The sequence below is a fragment of the Scylla paramamosain genome, unplaced genomic scaffold, assembly GCF_035594125.1.
Source record: "Scylla paramamosain isolate STU-SP2022 unplaced genomic scaffold, ASM3559412v1 Contig10, whole genome shotgun sequence".
Lineage (NCBI taxonomy): Eukaryota > Metazoa > Arthropoda > Malacostraca > Decapoda > Portunidae > Scylla > Scylla paramamosain.
In genome coordinates, this window is record NW_026973675.1 from 1489173 (window position 1) to 1505375 (window position 16203).

At 43.4% G+C, this 16203-nt stretch overlaps 1 long non-coding RNA gene across 2 annotated transcripts in view; it reads left to right on the forward strand.

The window, feature by feature from the left end:
* Positions 1-12849, forward strand: part of LOC135096976 (uncharacterized) — a 29655-nt gene extending 16806 nt beyond the window's left edge. For both annotated transcript variants that reach the window (XR_010265235.1, XR_010265234.1), the window contains exon 4: positions 12534-12849. This is a non-coding gene — a long non-coding RNA (uncharacterized LOC135096976). The remainder of the gene's footprint in view (positions 1-12533) is intronic.
* The last annotated feature ends 3354 nt before the right edge of the window (positions 12850-16203 follow it).

The window sequence follows — 16203 nt, forward strand, 5'->3', positions numbered from 1 at the left end:
TTTTCAATCTGTAGAACACCACCTCTCCTCTTCTAAACCTCATCTTCTTTTCCTCACTGAAACTCAGGTGTCTGAGGCAACTGACAGTAGCCCCTTTTCTGTTCCCTCCTACTTTCTCTATCCTCATTTTTTATCCAAAGCAGGATGCTGCGTTTATGTGCGCAGTGACTTAACCTGCTCTCGTGCCCACGCTCTTGAATCTTCCGAGTTTTCCACCATCTGGCTACGACTACAGAGTCATTCTCATACTAAATTTATCTGTGCTGTATACCTCTCTCCTAACTCCTCTGACTATAAGAAATTCTTTGACTACTTAACTTCCAAAGTGGAGCACATTCTGACCCTCTTCCCTTTTGCAGAGATCTCCATTCTAGGAGACTTCAATGTTCACCACCAGCTTTGGCTTTCCTCTCCCTTCACTGACCATCCTGGTGAACTGGCCTACAACTTTGCTATCCTCCATGACCTAGAGCAATTGGTGCAACACCCTACTCGTATTCCTGACCGTCTTGGAGATGCGTCCAACATTCTTGACCTTTTCCTTACCTCTAATCCTTCTGCTTATGCTGTCACCCTTTCTTCTTTGTTGGGCTCCTCCGATCACAATCTCATATCTTTATCTTGTCCTATCACTCCAATCCCTCCTCAGGATCCCCCTAAGCGAAGGTGCCTCTGGCGTTTTGCCTCTACTAGTTGGGGGGACCTGAGGAGGTATTTTGCTGATTTTCCTTGGAATAACTACTGCTTCCGTGTCAGAGACCCGTCTTTGTGTGCTGAGCGCATAACAGAGGTGATAGTGTCTGGCATGGAGGCGTACATTCCTCACTCTTTTTCTCGTCCTAAACCTTCTAAACCTTGGTTTAACACAGCTTGTTCTCGTGCTATACATGATAGAGAGGTGGCCCACAAAAGGTACTTAAGCCTTCCATCACCAGAATCTCATGCACTTTATATTTCTGCCCAGAACCATGCCAACTCTGTTCTCCAACTAGCCAAAAACTCCTTCATTAACAGAAAATGTCAAAACCTTTCAAGATCTAACTCCCCTCGTGATTTCTGGCATCTAGCCAAAAATATCTCCAATAACTTTGCTTCTTCTTCTTTCCCTCCTCTACTTCAACCAGATGGCACCACTGCTATCACATCTATTTCTAAAGCTGAACTCTTTGCTCAAACCTTTGCTAAAGACTCTACCTTGGACGATTCTGGGCTTGTTCCTCCCTCTCCTCCACCCTCTGACTACTTCATGCCACTTATTAAAATTCTTCGTAATGATGTTTTCCATGCCCTCGCTGGTCTAAACCCTCGGAAGGCTTATGGACTTGATGGGGACCCTCCTATTGTTCTCCGAAACTGTGCCTCCGTGCTTGCTCCTTGCCTAGTCAAACTCTTTCAGCTCTGTCTGTCAACATCTACCTTTCCTTCTTGCTGGAAGTTTGCCTACATTCAACCTGTTCCTAAAAAGGGTGACCGCTTTAATTCCTCAAACTACCGTCCTATTGCTTTAATTTCCTGCTTATCTAAAGTTTCTAAATCTATCCTCAACAGGAAGATTCTTAAACATCTATCACTTCACAACCTTTTATCTGATCGCCAGTATGGGTTCCGTCAAGGCCGCTCTACTGGTGATCTTCTGGCTTTCCTTACTGAGTCTTGGTCATCCTCTTTTAGAGACTTTGGTGAAACTTTTGCTGTTGCCTTGGACATATCAAAAGCCTTTGATAGAGTCTGGCACAAACCTTTGATTTCCAAACTACCCTCCTACGGTTTCTATCCTTCTCTCTGTAACTTCATCTCAAGTTTCCTTTCTGACCGTTCTATTGCTGCTGTGGTAGACGGTCACTGTTCTTCTCCTAAATCTAATAACAGTGGTGTTCCTCAGGGTTATGTCCTGTCACCCACTCTCTTCTTATTATTCATTAATGATCTTCTAAACCAAACTTCTTGTCCTATCCACTCTTATGCTGATGATACCACCCTGCACTTTTCCTCGTCTTTTCATAGACGTCCAACCCTTCAGGAGGTAAACATATCACGCAGGGAAGCCACAGAACGCCTGACTTCTGATCTTTCTAAAATTTCTGATTGGGGCAGAGCAAACTTGGTATTGTTCAATGCCTCAAAAACTCAATTCCTCCATCTATCAACTCGACACAATCTTCCAGACAACTATCCCCTCTTCTTCAATGACACTCAACTGTCCCCCTCTTCTACACTGAACATCCTCGGTCTGTCCTTTACTTATAATCTGAACTGGAAACTTCACATCTCATCTCTAGCTAAAACAGCTTCTATGAAGTTAGGTGTTCTGAGACGTCTCCGCCAGTTTATCTCACCCCCCCAGCTGCTAACTCTGTACAAGGACCTTATCCGTCCATGTATGGAGTATGCTTCACATGTCTGGGGGGGTTCCACTCATACTGCTCTTCTAGACAGGGTGGAATCAAAAGCTTTTCGTCTCATCAACTCCTCTTCTCTAACTGACTGTCTTCAGCCCCTCTCTCACCGCCGCAATGTAGCTGTCTTCTACCGCTATTTTCATGCCAACTGCTCTTCTGATCTTGCTAACTGCATGCCTCCCCTCCTTCTGCGGCCTCGCTGCACAAGACTTTCTTCTTTCTCTCACCCCTATTCTGTCCACCTCTCTAACGCTAGAGTTAACCAGTATTCTCAATCATTCATCCCTTTCTCTGGTAAACTCTGGAACTCCCTGCCTTCTTCTGTATTTCCACCTTCCTATGACTTGAATTCCTTCAAGAGGGAGGTTTCAAGACACTTATCCAATTTTTGACCACTGCTTTGACCCTTTTATGGGACTGCCATTTCAGTGGGCATTTTTTTTTTGGTTAGATTTTTGTTGCCCTTGGCCAGTATCCTTCCTACATAAAAAGAAATAATAATAATGCTTTGTTACAGGTGTCTTTCCCCCTTATGATGATACAGGTTGTACTCACGAAGCTGATTAACCTGGTGCAAGTTGTCAAGTAATCTTACCTGTGTGTGAGTCATTCCACGTGTCTCTTCTCTCTCTCTCTCTCTCTCTCTCTCTCTCTCTCTCTCTCTCTCTCTCTCTCTCTCTCTCTCTCTCTCTCTCTTTGTCTCTGTCTCTCATCATATACATTAATGATATAGATAAAGGAATTGTCTCCAGAATCTGTAAGTTTGCCGACGACACGAAGTTAGGATCAGACGTTTCGACTCCGGAGAAAGTAGAACAACTTCAGCTTGATCTCCATAAGCTGGGAGAGTTGTCAGACAAATGGCAGATGCCATTTAATGCAGCCAAGTGCAAGGTCATGCACATTGGGTACCGCAACCCCCAATATGAGTACGTTCTTAAGGGAAAGGCTCTGAAGAGCACTGACTCGGAGAAAGACTTGGGTGTAGTTATTACCAATGACCTCAAGTTCTCGAAGCAGTGTATAGCTGTAGAGAAGAAGGCTCAGAAACTTTTGTGCTACTTAAAGAGACAGTTTGGATATTGTAAAAAAAAAAAAAAAGTACTATCACTGTACAACTCTCTCGTCCGTCCACATTTGGAGTACGTAGCTCAGTTTTGGAGTCCTTCCTACCGTAAAAACATCACAAGACTGGAGAGAGTACAGGCCAGGGCGACCAAAGTGATTCCTGAGCTTAGACACATGTGTTATACAGAGTGCCTGAAGGAGTTGAACCTCTTCTCACTGGAGACCAGAAGGCTTTGTGGTCAGCTCATAGAGGTATTTAAGATACTTCGAGGTTTTGACAACGTGGACTACAGGTGCTTGTTCCAGCTGAGTGAGGGGCGCACTCGTATCAATGGCTACAAACTTGAACTGAAGCGTTACAACAGAGATCTTTGTGGGAACTTCTTTTCCTACAAAATCTGCAGTCGTTTGAATGCGCTTCCCTCAGATGTCGTCAATAGTGACTCTGTAGAGCAGTTCAAGACAAGACTCGACGAGGTGCTGCCTACGTAGACTCGATGTCGCCTGGACATGTGTTTCTAACTTAGCTTGAGTCTCTTTCAGTACTCCCTGTATGGGTCATAAGGCCTTCTGGAGTACTTCTCTTCCTTGTAACTCCTTGTAACTTGTAACTCTCTCTCTCTCTCTCTCTCTCTCTCTCTCTCTCTCTCTCTCTCTCTCTCTCTCTCTCTCTCTCTCTCTCTCTCTCTCTCTCTCTCTCTCTCTCTCTCTCTCTCTCTCTCTCTCTCTCTCTCTCTCTCTCTCTCTCTCTCTCTCTCTCTCTCTCTCTCTCTCTCTCTCTCTCTCTCTTCCACACTTTCCTTCCTTCCCCTGATCTGAGACTAGTCGAGTGGAAGAAAAAAGGAGAGGAGGAGAAAGAAGACGAGGAGAAGGAGGAGAAGGAAGAAGAGGAGGAGGAAGAGGAGGAGGAGGAGGAAGCAACAATGTTCAGGCGAGATATGTAATGAATAACATGCCACTGTCAAGCACCGATATAGAAAAAGATCTTGGTGTCGTTGTGTCAAACGACCTAAAGCAGAGTTAACACTGCATAGTAACAGTAAGGACGGCAAATGAATTAGTAGGGTTCATTGGAAGAACCTTTGAATTTAAATGAGAAAAGGTTATACTTGCCTTATATAACTCACTGGTGCGCCCTCATCCAGAATACTGTGAAGAACATAAGAACATAAGAAATAAGGGAAGCTGCAAGAAACGACCAGGCTTACACGTGGCATTCCCTGTATGAAATATACCTATCTATTTCCATCTATTATCCCCATTCATAAACTTGTACAGTACTGTGTACAGTGCTGGTCACCATATTTTAAAAAAGACATTGAAAAAAAACTAGAAAAGATACAGCGCAGAGTCACAAAGATTATTCCAAGAATGCGCAATAAGCCGTATGAGGAACAACGGCAAGAACTAAACCTATTTAGCTTAACGAAGCGTAGGATAAGAGGAGACCTAATTGAAGTGTTCAAAATTTTCAAAGGATATAATAACATTGATGCACATAAATATTTCACCATTGATCATTCTAAACTAACAAGAAATAATGGATTGAAGATTATACTCAAACGTTTTAAATATCACGAAGCCAAACATTTTTTTTCTTTAAACGTATAATAGATATATGGAATAAACTTCCTGCAGAGATTGTGAACAGTAATACTAATGAATCATTGAAAAATAAAATAGACAAATATTTAAAAGTAAATCCCCAACAAGCTCTCTTCTTGTCCGAATAATTACTAAATTCACTAGTAAACTCTTATTTTGCAGACACCAATTTTATTATAAATTGCATTAACTTTCCCATGGGCGTATAGAGTTCACCGTAGGGTGAATAGTACAATTTCTTTTCATCCTTTCCTATGAAAACTCCATGTCAGTTTCTCCATACTGCATGGTACTTTTCCCAGCTATTTCCATATCAGCGCAAGCTGGAGGGAGTGGTGGGTGGGGAGGAGCCTTCTGCTATGCTGTCCTGTCTCTCTTCCCTGTAGCTAGTTAGAAGTAGTTACCAAACAGCCTTTCAAGGACCAAAATGTCTGTTGCTGTTTGGCTTTCCTTTGTATTTCTTTGTATCCCTCCCTATTCCTCCTCCTACCCTTTTTCCTGTGTTAGTTAATCATGCAGACTCATTTTTTCATCAGTTCATTTTTCTCATGTTTCTCTTCATTTCTCCTTTCCCAGTCACTAAGTCAGGTTATACTAGTGTTTGTATACGTCTCTCTCTCTCTCTCTCTCTCTCTCTCTCTCTCTCTCTCTCCTCTCTCTCTCTCTCCTTCTCTCTCTCTCTCTCTCTCTCTCTCTCTCTCTCTCTCTCTCTCTCTCTCTCTCTCCTCTCTCTCTCTCTCTCTTTTTTTTTTTAAACATAGGTACATTGTCACCCGAAGGCGCACTGCCGTGTGCAACCTATTTTAGGGGTGGGACACAGCACACAATTATAAATATAAAGATATATGCATATATATACATTCTTTATGGGCTTACTTATTTAGCAGGGGGGTTGGGAACGAGCCCCTCCAGTGGTGTGCTGCTAACTTCACGTCCTGGGGTATCCATCCCCCCCTGATATGAGGGACGGAGGACGCGAAGACGTTCCACAGTCTGGAGACTCGCCCCCAAAAAGTGCGCTGGTGTTGGCTGGAGCGGGAACGTGGCACTTCCACTGAGTCACCACTGGATAACACCGTTCTCGTGTCCCGCGAGGTGACTCTGGTGGGCAGCCGTAGTCCCGCCAGATGTGGCACACCCCTGCACCTGTGCCTTGTGGAACACCACAAGGGCTGCCACGTCCCTGTGGTGTTCTAGCGTGTCGACGGGAGCCTCAGGATGGGCTGGGGCACCTGCTGCTTCCACCAGTCGCAGCGCCCGTCGCTGGATTCCGTCGAGCTTGCTGATGTGTGTGGCAGCACAGGACATCCAGGAGAGTGCGGCATATTCTAAATAAGGCCGTATCTGGGCCTTGTAGAGCAAGAGCCTCCCTCTCCTGTCGAGCAAGTTGGCCACCCTCCTCAAGGAGGAGACTCGGTGTGAGGCCTTAAGGGCAATGTGTTTGACGTGGCGGTCAAACCGCAGCCCTCGATCCACCTCCACCCCAAGAATCTTGACGGACTCCTGGAGTTCGAGAGGAAGGCCACCAAAGCTTAGCCCTCCCTCCACTGCTGGCTTGGCAGCGGGGGATCGAGAAACTACCATTGCCTGTGTCTTCTCCGGAGCAAAGGTCACCTGCCAGCGTGCCCCCCGACTCCTGTATCACCCCAAGCTGCTGATTGATCTCTTCAGCAGCACGCACACTTTCGTGTCGAGGGTAGGTACAGGAGAGAGTGCAATCGTCAGCATAAGCTGAGACCGCCGCCAGCTGTCGGAGAAGATCGTCCACGTAGATGTTCCACAGGACTGGCCCCAGCACTGAGCCCTGTGGCACTGACGCTCTCACCGGGAGGGACTCGGACGCTTGCCCATTGACAAACGACCTGGAGGGTCCTTCCTTGGAGGTAGTCGCCAAGGAGCTGGAGGAGGTCACCCTGGATCCCCTTTGCCCTCAGCTTTTCCAGAAGGCCCCCATGCCAGACCCTGTCGAAGGCGCCCCGCTATATCTAGGGCCCACCACAACAGAGTCGAGGCCGCCGTCAAGGGCGTCCTGCCAGCCCCCGGTGAGGAGCATGAGGAGATCGGAGGTGGACCGCCCAGGTCTGAACCCAAACTGTTGGTCCGAGAGGAGGTAATTGTCCTGGAGGTGGGCGACACACCACATCTGCCACCACCCTCTCGAACACTTTCTCCACCACAGAGAGGGGAAAGTGTTCGAGAGGGTGGTGGCAGATGTGGTGTGTCGCCACCTCCAGGACCTCTCTCTCTCTCTCTCTCTCTCTCTCTCTCTCTCTCTCCCTCTCTCTCTCTCTCTCTCTCTCTCTCTCTCTCTCTCTCTCTCTCTCTCTCTCTCTCTTCCACACTTTCCTTCCTTCCCCTGATCTGAGACTAGTCGAGTGGAAGAAAAAAGGAGAGGAGGAGAAGGAAGAGGAGGAGGAGGAGAAGGAGGAGGAGGAAGAAGAGGAGGGAGGAGGAGGAGGAGGAGGAGGAGGAGGAGGAAGAAGAGGAAAAGGAGGAGGAGGAGGAGGAGGAGGAGGAGGAGGAGGAGGAGGGAGAGGGAGGAGGAGGAGGAGGTGGTGCTGCAGGAGAAAGTTGCGAAGTTGTAAGTGAAAAAGTGATTCTAGATAGTAAGAAAATAGCTCTTCAGTCCTCGTGATGGGAAGGGGGAGGAGGAGGAGAGGAGGAGGAGTAGGAGGAGGACGAAAGAAAGAAGTATATATGTAGAAGAAAAGACCTTGTGTTACTTGCACTGTCAATTGAAAAAAAGCATAAGGATTTCAAACGCAAAACGTATTTTGTAACACTCGTGTTTCATCTCAGTTTCCTTTTCTATTTCTTTTCTTTTCTTTTTCTTTTTCTTTTTTCTTTTTTTCTTTTGTTGGTGGGGGGGAAGGGGGGCATAGAGGATGGCATGATTCAGTTTGGCATAAGTAAAGCAGAAGGGCGCAGATGAAATGACTCTTCACCGTCGAGGAGAAACACAAAATCTTCTGCCTCTAGATAGGAGAGAAATTGCACACTACTGTCTGTCATTCGGTCATCCTTGAGGCCTGATTCCCTGACTGTGTGTGACTTGACAGCTGAAACTCTGCGGTCTTTCAAACTTTTTGGGAGCAAGGGTACTTTTTACACAGGTGATGGTAACGATGAAGCACCGCCATTAGTAGTAGTAGTAGTAGTAGTAGTAGTAGTAGTAGCAGTAGTAGTAGTAGTAATAGCAGCAGTAGCAGTAGTAGTAGTAGTATGATTATAGTTGAATAGATCAGAAATCCAGTCTAGTAACTTGTAACACACACACACACACACACACACACACACACACACACACACACACACACAGAAAAGGGCGTGCAGGGTCATCATTGGCCCTGCATACACCATCTATGAAGAAGCCCTGACCACCCAGAGTCTGTCTAGACGATCCACCAGGCACCGAGAGGCTCTGGAGAAGTTTGGAAGGGGACTACTGCATCATCCACGTCTCAGACACATGCTGCCGCCTGACGCGTCTCGCTCGGTCCATGCCACCAGACACCACAACAAGATAACGCCCCTAAAGGCGCCGCGCACGGACTGCTACAGACTCAGTTCGATTCCCACCATGGTGCGAGCCATCAATCAATAGTCCCTTCTAGATTAGACTTATCTTTAGGATTAATGTTAAGCATTTCCCCACCCCCTATGTACATTTTCAGTTTGTTAACTACCTAAATAATAAACCGTTTATTATTATTATTATTATTATTATTATTATTATTATTATTATTATTATTATTATTATTATTATTATCATTACACACGCACAAACACACACACACACACACACACACACACACACACACACACACACACACACACACACACACACACACTAGCTAACATTTGTTCGTAATGGGCAGGACGAGGAATGTAATAGCTTGTCTGTAATAGCTGTAATAGCTTGTCCGGTGCAGTAAGTGAAAAGGGAGCTGAGCTGCAGCGGGGGACAAGAGAGAGAGAGAGAGAGAGAGAGAGAGAGAGAGAGAGAGAGAGAGAGAGAGAGAGAGAGAGAGAGAGATTGACAGTGTGTGTATTAACCCTTAGCTCATCAATCTCATCTTTCTTCTCTGCCTCACGCTTTCTTCCAATCCTCTTTTCTTCCTCTTCCTTTTTCATCTCTTAAGTCTTATATATATTTCTTTTCCTCTTCTTCCTCTCCCTCTTATCGTCCTCCTCGTCCTCCTCCTCCTTCTATTCATTCTCCTCCGTCTTCTCTTCCACTTCGTCTTCCTCTTCCCTATTTGCTCGCACATATTTACGAACACACACACACACACATCACTACCACCACCAGTTCAAGCTTTATAACTCATCAAAAGTGCGTGCTTAACTTAACATGCCTCGCCTTACACGACTTGGCTTGCTTGGCTTGGCTTGGCTTGGCTTGGCTTGGCTTGGCTTGGCTTGGCTTGGCTTGGCTTGGCTTGACTTATTGCAGTTACAAATCCACTCTTCAGTCATTTATGCTTATGTTCTCCACGTTCTTGTCATGCAAAATTCAGTCATACATTTAAACTCATGTCATTCACGCTTCGTTATTTCACATTGCAGTCATAGATAGATAGATATAGATAGATAGATAGTCACAATCCTGCCAGTCACATTCCAGTCACACACTCACAGTCACTCCTACACCCACGCTCCAGTCGTACATAGTCACTCTTAGTCCAGTCATGCTCCCACACTCCAGGCATCCCTCACGTTCCAGCCAGCAGTACATTGACACCCAGACCTGCACCATTCCAGCAATCCTTCGTTCTTCAGGTGTTTGTGATCCATCATACCCCTCCCACGATCCCTCCTCCCTTCACTTCCTCTCTCACCGCCCTCCTTCCTTGTCCCTTCCTACCTCATTGTTCTCTTCCCTCACTACCCCTCCTTCACTGGTCCCTCCTTCCTTCTCTGTCCCTCCTTCCATCACTTCCCTTCTTCCCTGACTCTCCTCTCTCACTACCCCTCCTTTCATGTCCCTCCTTCACTGGCCAGCCTTCTCTCATTGTCCCTCCTTCCTGCATTACTTCTCCTTCCTTTACTGCTCATCCTTCCTTCATTATCTCTCCTTCTTTCACTGTTCCTCACGTCACTGCTCCTTGGCTCTCCTTTCCTCACTAGCTTTCTTTCCTTCATTAATCTTCCTTCTGCGTTGTCGTGCTTCTACGTTGCACACTCTTGCTGCCTCCCTAAACTATAAGACTGGCTTTTGTGGGTTCAAGGGAGCGCTTTATTTATTTATTTATTTATTTTTTACTTATTTTGTGTTATTTACATTTATTTACACTTAGATGATCATATATGACTTCCGACAGCAAGGAGAAACTACGAAAATGGTTTCATCTCTCTTCAAATAAATTTCATTAAACATCTGGAACACTTCACATTACACTTCCGATTCAAATCACTTCACATATTTAATACTCAATGATAAATCTCATCCTACACAAACCTCGCAGGTAATATTCATTGAGGAACACATCCTACACCACCCAATCCCTCTCTGTCAATATATAACACCCACATTTTACTGTGACTGCATTACAACTGTGTGGCTCTACTTACTGGTACTGCGACAGGCGGCTTGCCCATCCTGACCCTCTCTGGTCTGACAGCTGTGTCTAGCTTGTCCCTCTCTCTGTTTCTGTCTATTCCCGTCTCCTACACCTTGTAATATACGCGTGATGTTAGAGCGACCTTTTGCCCCAACAAGGCTTCCGTTGCTATAACATTTATTTTCCACCACTTCGATCATTCGCGGCATTTTCCTGTAACTTTCAATAAGGTTCATTTTCGAGTAAATATATTTATTTTCTCATACTTTGGTCATATGGTTCAATTTCATATACTTTCCGCAAGATCCATTTTCAAGTAACTATATTTATCTTCCCCGTACTTCGATCACACAGTTTATTTTTCCTTAACTTTCAATAAGATTCATTCTCGAGTTACTTTGGTAATCGCATCTTCTAATCAGGAACAAGGAGGCGGCGGTTCCTGTGGTGTGCCGGCTGTCCGTGTTGTCCATGTCACCTGTTTCCGGTGACCTCTGCTTCCCTCGTATACTAATTCAGTGATGGCCACCTGAGTACCTCTTCTTGTAATGTTGTGCTAATCTCCGGCTCTGTTAGTGTTGTGATGACTCACCGCATCTTGTTGTTCTCCACGGTGGTCACGTCTCGTCTCTTATCTGTCAGGGTGGTGATAGCTTCTTGATACCTGCTGTCGTTTTTATCATCTTCTTCCCTCATTTATTCTTTCTACTTCTCGTTTCCCTTTTTCATTTCTTCATTTTTGTTTCATTCTTGTTTCTTGTTACATGTTTAATTTCTTGTTGTTTGCTGGGTTACAACAACGTCCCTATTCTTCCTCCACTCCCCTCTCCTTCCTTCACTGCCTCCACTTCCCCTGGCTCTCCTTCCTTCACTGCTCCTCCTACACCGTCCCTCTTCCCTCACTTGCCTTTCTTCCATCATTATTCCTCCTTCCCTTCACTGCTCTTCCTTCCTTCCCTGCCTTGCCCTGCTCATCCATTCCCCTGTCCCCTTCCTTCACCACCCTCCAGCCTCCCCCATGCTCACCACTCTCGGATGTTATTTATCTAGTCTCTCTCTCTCTCTCTCTCTCTCTCTCTCTCTCTCTCTCTCTCTCTCTCTCTCTCTCTCTCTCTCTCTCTCTCTCTCTCTCTCTCTCTCTCTCTCTTCTATTCAAGTCTTGTCTGTTTTTTTTTTTTTTTTGGTTTAACTCTCTCATTACTTATGGCATCGTTTTCCTTCCTCTTTCTTTCTTCCTTCCTTTTTGTATTTATTTGATTTCCTTTCTTCGTTTTCTACCTTTCCATTATTTCATTTTTTTTTTATCCTTCCTGCCTTCCTTTCTTTCATTTGATTTCTCTCCTTTTCTTATCCGTTTCTTCCTTTCCCTATCCTTTTGTTCATACCTTCCTTTTTTTCTTTTTTTTTTCTCCGTTTTACTTTTATTTATTTATTTATTTCATTTTATTAATTAATTATTTTTTTTGGTGGGGAAGGCTTTGCTTTTATTTATTCCTTTCTTTTCTCCTACGTTCCTTCCTTCCCTCCTTTCTGCCTCTCTTCCTCCCTCCCTCTCACTTTCCCTCCCTCTCTCACCGTGCCTGCATCCTTGCATTTTCCAGCCTACATCCACTTTACAAATTGCTCAGTGTACTTTATCACAGACAGCCTCGGAAGAACCAAAATGCAAGTTAGATATGTTTGTTCTTCATTTGTATTTCTTTGTGAGTGATCTAAATAAACTCCGTGCTCTTATCTATTACTGTTTGTTCATGTGTGAGCGATTTCAACCTCCGGTCCTTATCTTTTACTTCTTGTTTTTTCCTTTGTATCCCTCCGAGTGGCCATGTCTATTGGCGTTCGTTCTTACTTCGTGTTCCTGCAGGAGTGACCTATCCCTCGCCTCTCTCTTCCTCAGCTGTGACGCAAGGAGCAGCTTTCTCAGCGACAGGGAGCGGTGGACGGCGGATGAATACTTTGGCTCCCGCGCCTTCTTCTGCATCATGTCCGCCCGCTGACCCTGGTGGTGGGCGACGTGCGTCAGAGGAATTGAAAATGTAGAGGACTCGCTGCTGTGCCCTGCGTGTAGCTGTGAGGTGAAGTGCAGACGGCTGCATTGTCTCAGCCTCGGAGGTGCCACTTGTTCAAATTACGAATGGTTTAATGTTATTTTTTGCAGGCTGTGGAATATTGCAGTATCTTATAACAAGACAAATGATATAAAAAAGCATGTAATTTACCGATAAGCATTACACAACAGCATTATTGCGGTGATAAAATGTACTCCTGTAAAATGCTACGTGGCATCGTCTCTCAGCTGTTTTCAAGGTCGCAAGGGCAGGCTACCCACCCGCCCTCCTCCCTCGCTTTGATGATGCCGCGTAGCATTTTACAGAAGTACTTTTAATCACCGCAATAATGTTGTCCTGTAACGCTTATCGGTAAATTACATGCTTTGTAATCCCATTTGTCTTGTTATAAGATAATGTAATATTAAACCATTCGTAATATGACTAAGTGGCACCTCCGAGGCTGCGACAATACAACCGTGTGTCCGTCATTTCACAGAGCACACCCGCGAGTCCCGTACATTTTCAAATCCTCTGATGGGTAAACAAAGCCTTAAAATGCATATGTGCATAGAACATTTTCTACTTAGAATTAAACGTTCTTTCACCTCTTTCAGTATTTGCAGAAACTCGCGTTACACCCTGTATAGGAAATTAGAGACGTCGCAGTGAGCGTTTTGATACCAGATAGCGCCAGAATTTTTAATTCTCGCCGGAAAATAAATATCTTTTGGGGCAAGGTTTTACAAGCTTACAAAGGTGTATCGTTGCACAGTAATGCGTCTGAATTTTAAGTCAATTAATTTCGTGATAACTGACAGCACATGACATTGTTTGAGCCTCTATTCATAATTTCAGATGATATTCTTAAAAGAGCCTATAAGTGTATCAAGGCAGGCAATCTGTAATTTTCTACTGACCTCAATGGAAGTATACTAATATATACTTGCATTTTCATATACTAAACAACAGGCAAATCCATTTAATGTAAAGAAAATATAATTTTGTATCAGAGACTTTATTTTTGCGGTACGATCACTATCCTCGGGTACTTGGGCAGCGAGCAAACCAAAACACAGCACCACGCTTACTCGACTACCCTGCACAATGGATACATCACCGCCACAATCATGGACTACAGCGGAATTAAGAAAATTCCCGAAAGAACGAGCTATACCCTATTCTGGATATAGTAAAGCAAAGTAAAGGCCTTTGTATCGGCAGAACTGAGAGGCTATTGTTTACACTTTACACTCCTTCCTAACGGCGTGCGGCGCTTTTTTTAACTGAAGAATCATGATCAAGATAAGTACGTCGTACGTCCGCCAGCGGTGCTGTTCTTTTTTTTTTTATTTCACTGATTACTTTCATATACAGGACGTATCAGTGATATCTGATATTTTTCAACATTCCCAGATAAAATGCACAAGCCGAAATCAACATCCTTTTATTTTTACTGTTCATACTTACTTAAAAAAAAATCATTACCTATTTTTAGTTTTATCTTATAATTCAATTAACAAAGCCTTATCATACACCAGTAAGTATGAATATTAATATTAAGGGTTATGTTTTTAATTTTAGATACACTTGTGCAGCAATTCATGCTGTACTTTTCCTGCACATCGATTTCAAATTTAGCTAAGACACCCCTTTGCCCCAGGAAATCGCAGACAATTAAAAATGCTGGCGCTGATAGGTATCTACCAGCCTCACTGCCACGTCTCTAATTGCAAGGTGGCGAACAAGTTGTCTCAGTATATCAACCACGGGAACAATAGACACCTGTAACCGCTTCACTCAGGGCGTTCAATCTCTTATGCTTTCGGATCCAATACCTTACATTCTTCAGTTAAAAAACTCATTACCTTACACACACACACACACACACACACACACACACACACACACCTTTCCTCAAACTCATTCATATTTCACCTTTTTTTTCCCCACAATGCATTTTTAATCTTTCCTGTTTATTAATTAAGCTCCTTTGCGCACCTTATGAATTAATTCGAGCGTTTCATTAAGTTACAGGAGAGAAGCAAGTGATACTTCTTAATGGTTCGGTTTCATTTGGAAGGGAAGGAATAGGAGGTAGAAAAGGGTTATTGTGATAGATAAGGTAAAAAGAAAGGGTTTTTTATATATATATATATATATATATATATATATATATATATATATATATATATATATATATATATATATATATATATATATATATATATATATATATATATATATATATATATTATTAAAAGCGTTAACTTATCTATGAAAAGAGTGTTTGTGTGTGTGTGTGTAATAATAATGTTTCTTTCTCTCTCTCTCTCAATGAAAGATAAGAGCGAGAGAAAACAGAAAAACAAAACTGTTGTAAGGAGAGAGAGAGAGAGAGAGAGAGAGAGAGAGAGAGAGAGAGAGAGAGAGAGAGAGAGAGAGAGAGAGAGAGAGCGTAAACCACCAACACAAAATTAAATTCCTGAGCAGATCTCTTCTCTCTCTCTCTCTCTCTCTCTCTCTCTCTCTCTCTCTCTCTCTCTCTCTCTCTCTCTCTCTCATAATCCATCCCTGCTATACGTAATCACAATGTAATGCCCTATTGTTTGGTTTATTTTCCTAAGTGTTCCCCTCCTCACCCCATTTTTTCTCTTCCCTCATTTGTTCCTTTTGATTTTATTCGTATTTTTTTCCTTTATTTTTCTCATTTTTCTCTTGATTCGCCATTTTTTTTCTTATTCTTTTCTTATTCTCCCGGTATCCATTATTTTTCATTTTTTTTCTTTTTCCTCTTTCTCCCAATCCTCTCGGTGTGTCTGCTGCTGGCTCGTGATTGGCTGGATTGGGATGGCTTGGTGTATGTGGATTGGTGTGGACGGCTATTATTATTTGCTTGTATTTTGTTTATTTAATTTTTTGTTTTTTTATTGTTTGTGTAAGAGAGAGAGAGAGAGAGAGATTTAGGAAGACCACAAAATTCTCTCTCTCTCTCTCTCACTCAATGTTAAAGCTTCATTATCTTTCTTCACCGTAGTGTTAAAAAATATACGACTATGTTGGTTTGTTTGTTAGCGTTCAGATTAATTTGCTTTATTTAGTCTTCATTTATTTATTTATTTATTTTGTGTTGGTGTATATATATATTTTTTTCAGTGTTAATTGATGAGATTATTTCTTTATAGTGTGTTTTATTTAGTTAGTTTTTGTTGTAAGTTAATTCAAAGTTGAGCATTTTGACTCACCTTTGACTCACCACACTCAAGTTGTGTCCTGTATTTTTGTGTAAGCCTCATATTTTTTGAGTCAAGCATTTAATATATATTCTTCACTTGTACACACACATTGAGCCTCACTACACTCACGCAGGCTGGAAGAAAATTTGGCTTGTCGATTTCGGTTCCATTCCTTGTTGTAGACACTACAAGATTCTAACATTTGTGTGTGTGTGTGTGAAGGAGACAATTGTTTGTGAGGGGCTGTGGAGAGTCACTGTGGGTTTGTAAACATACTGTGGGG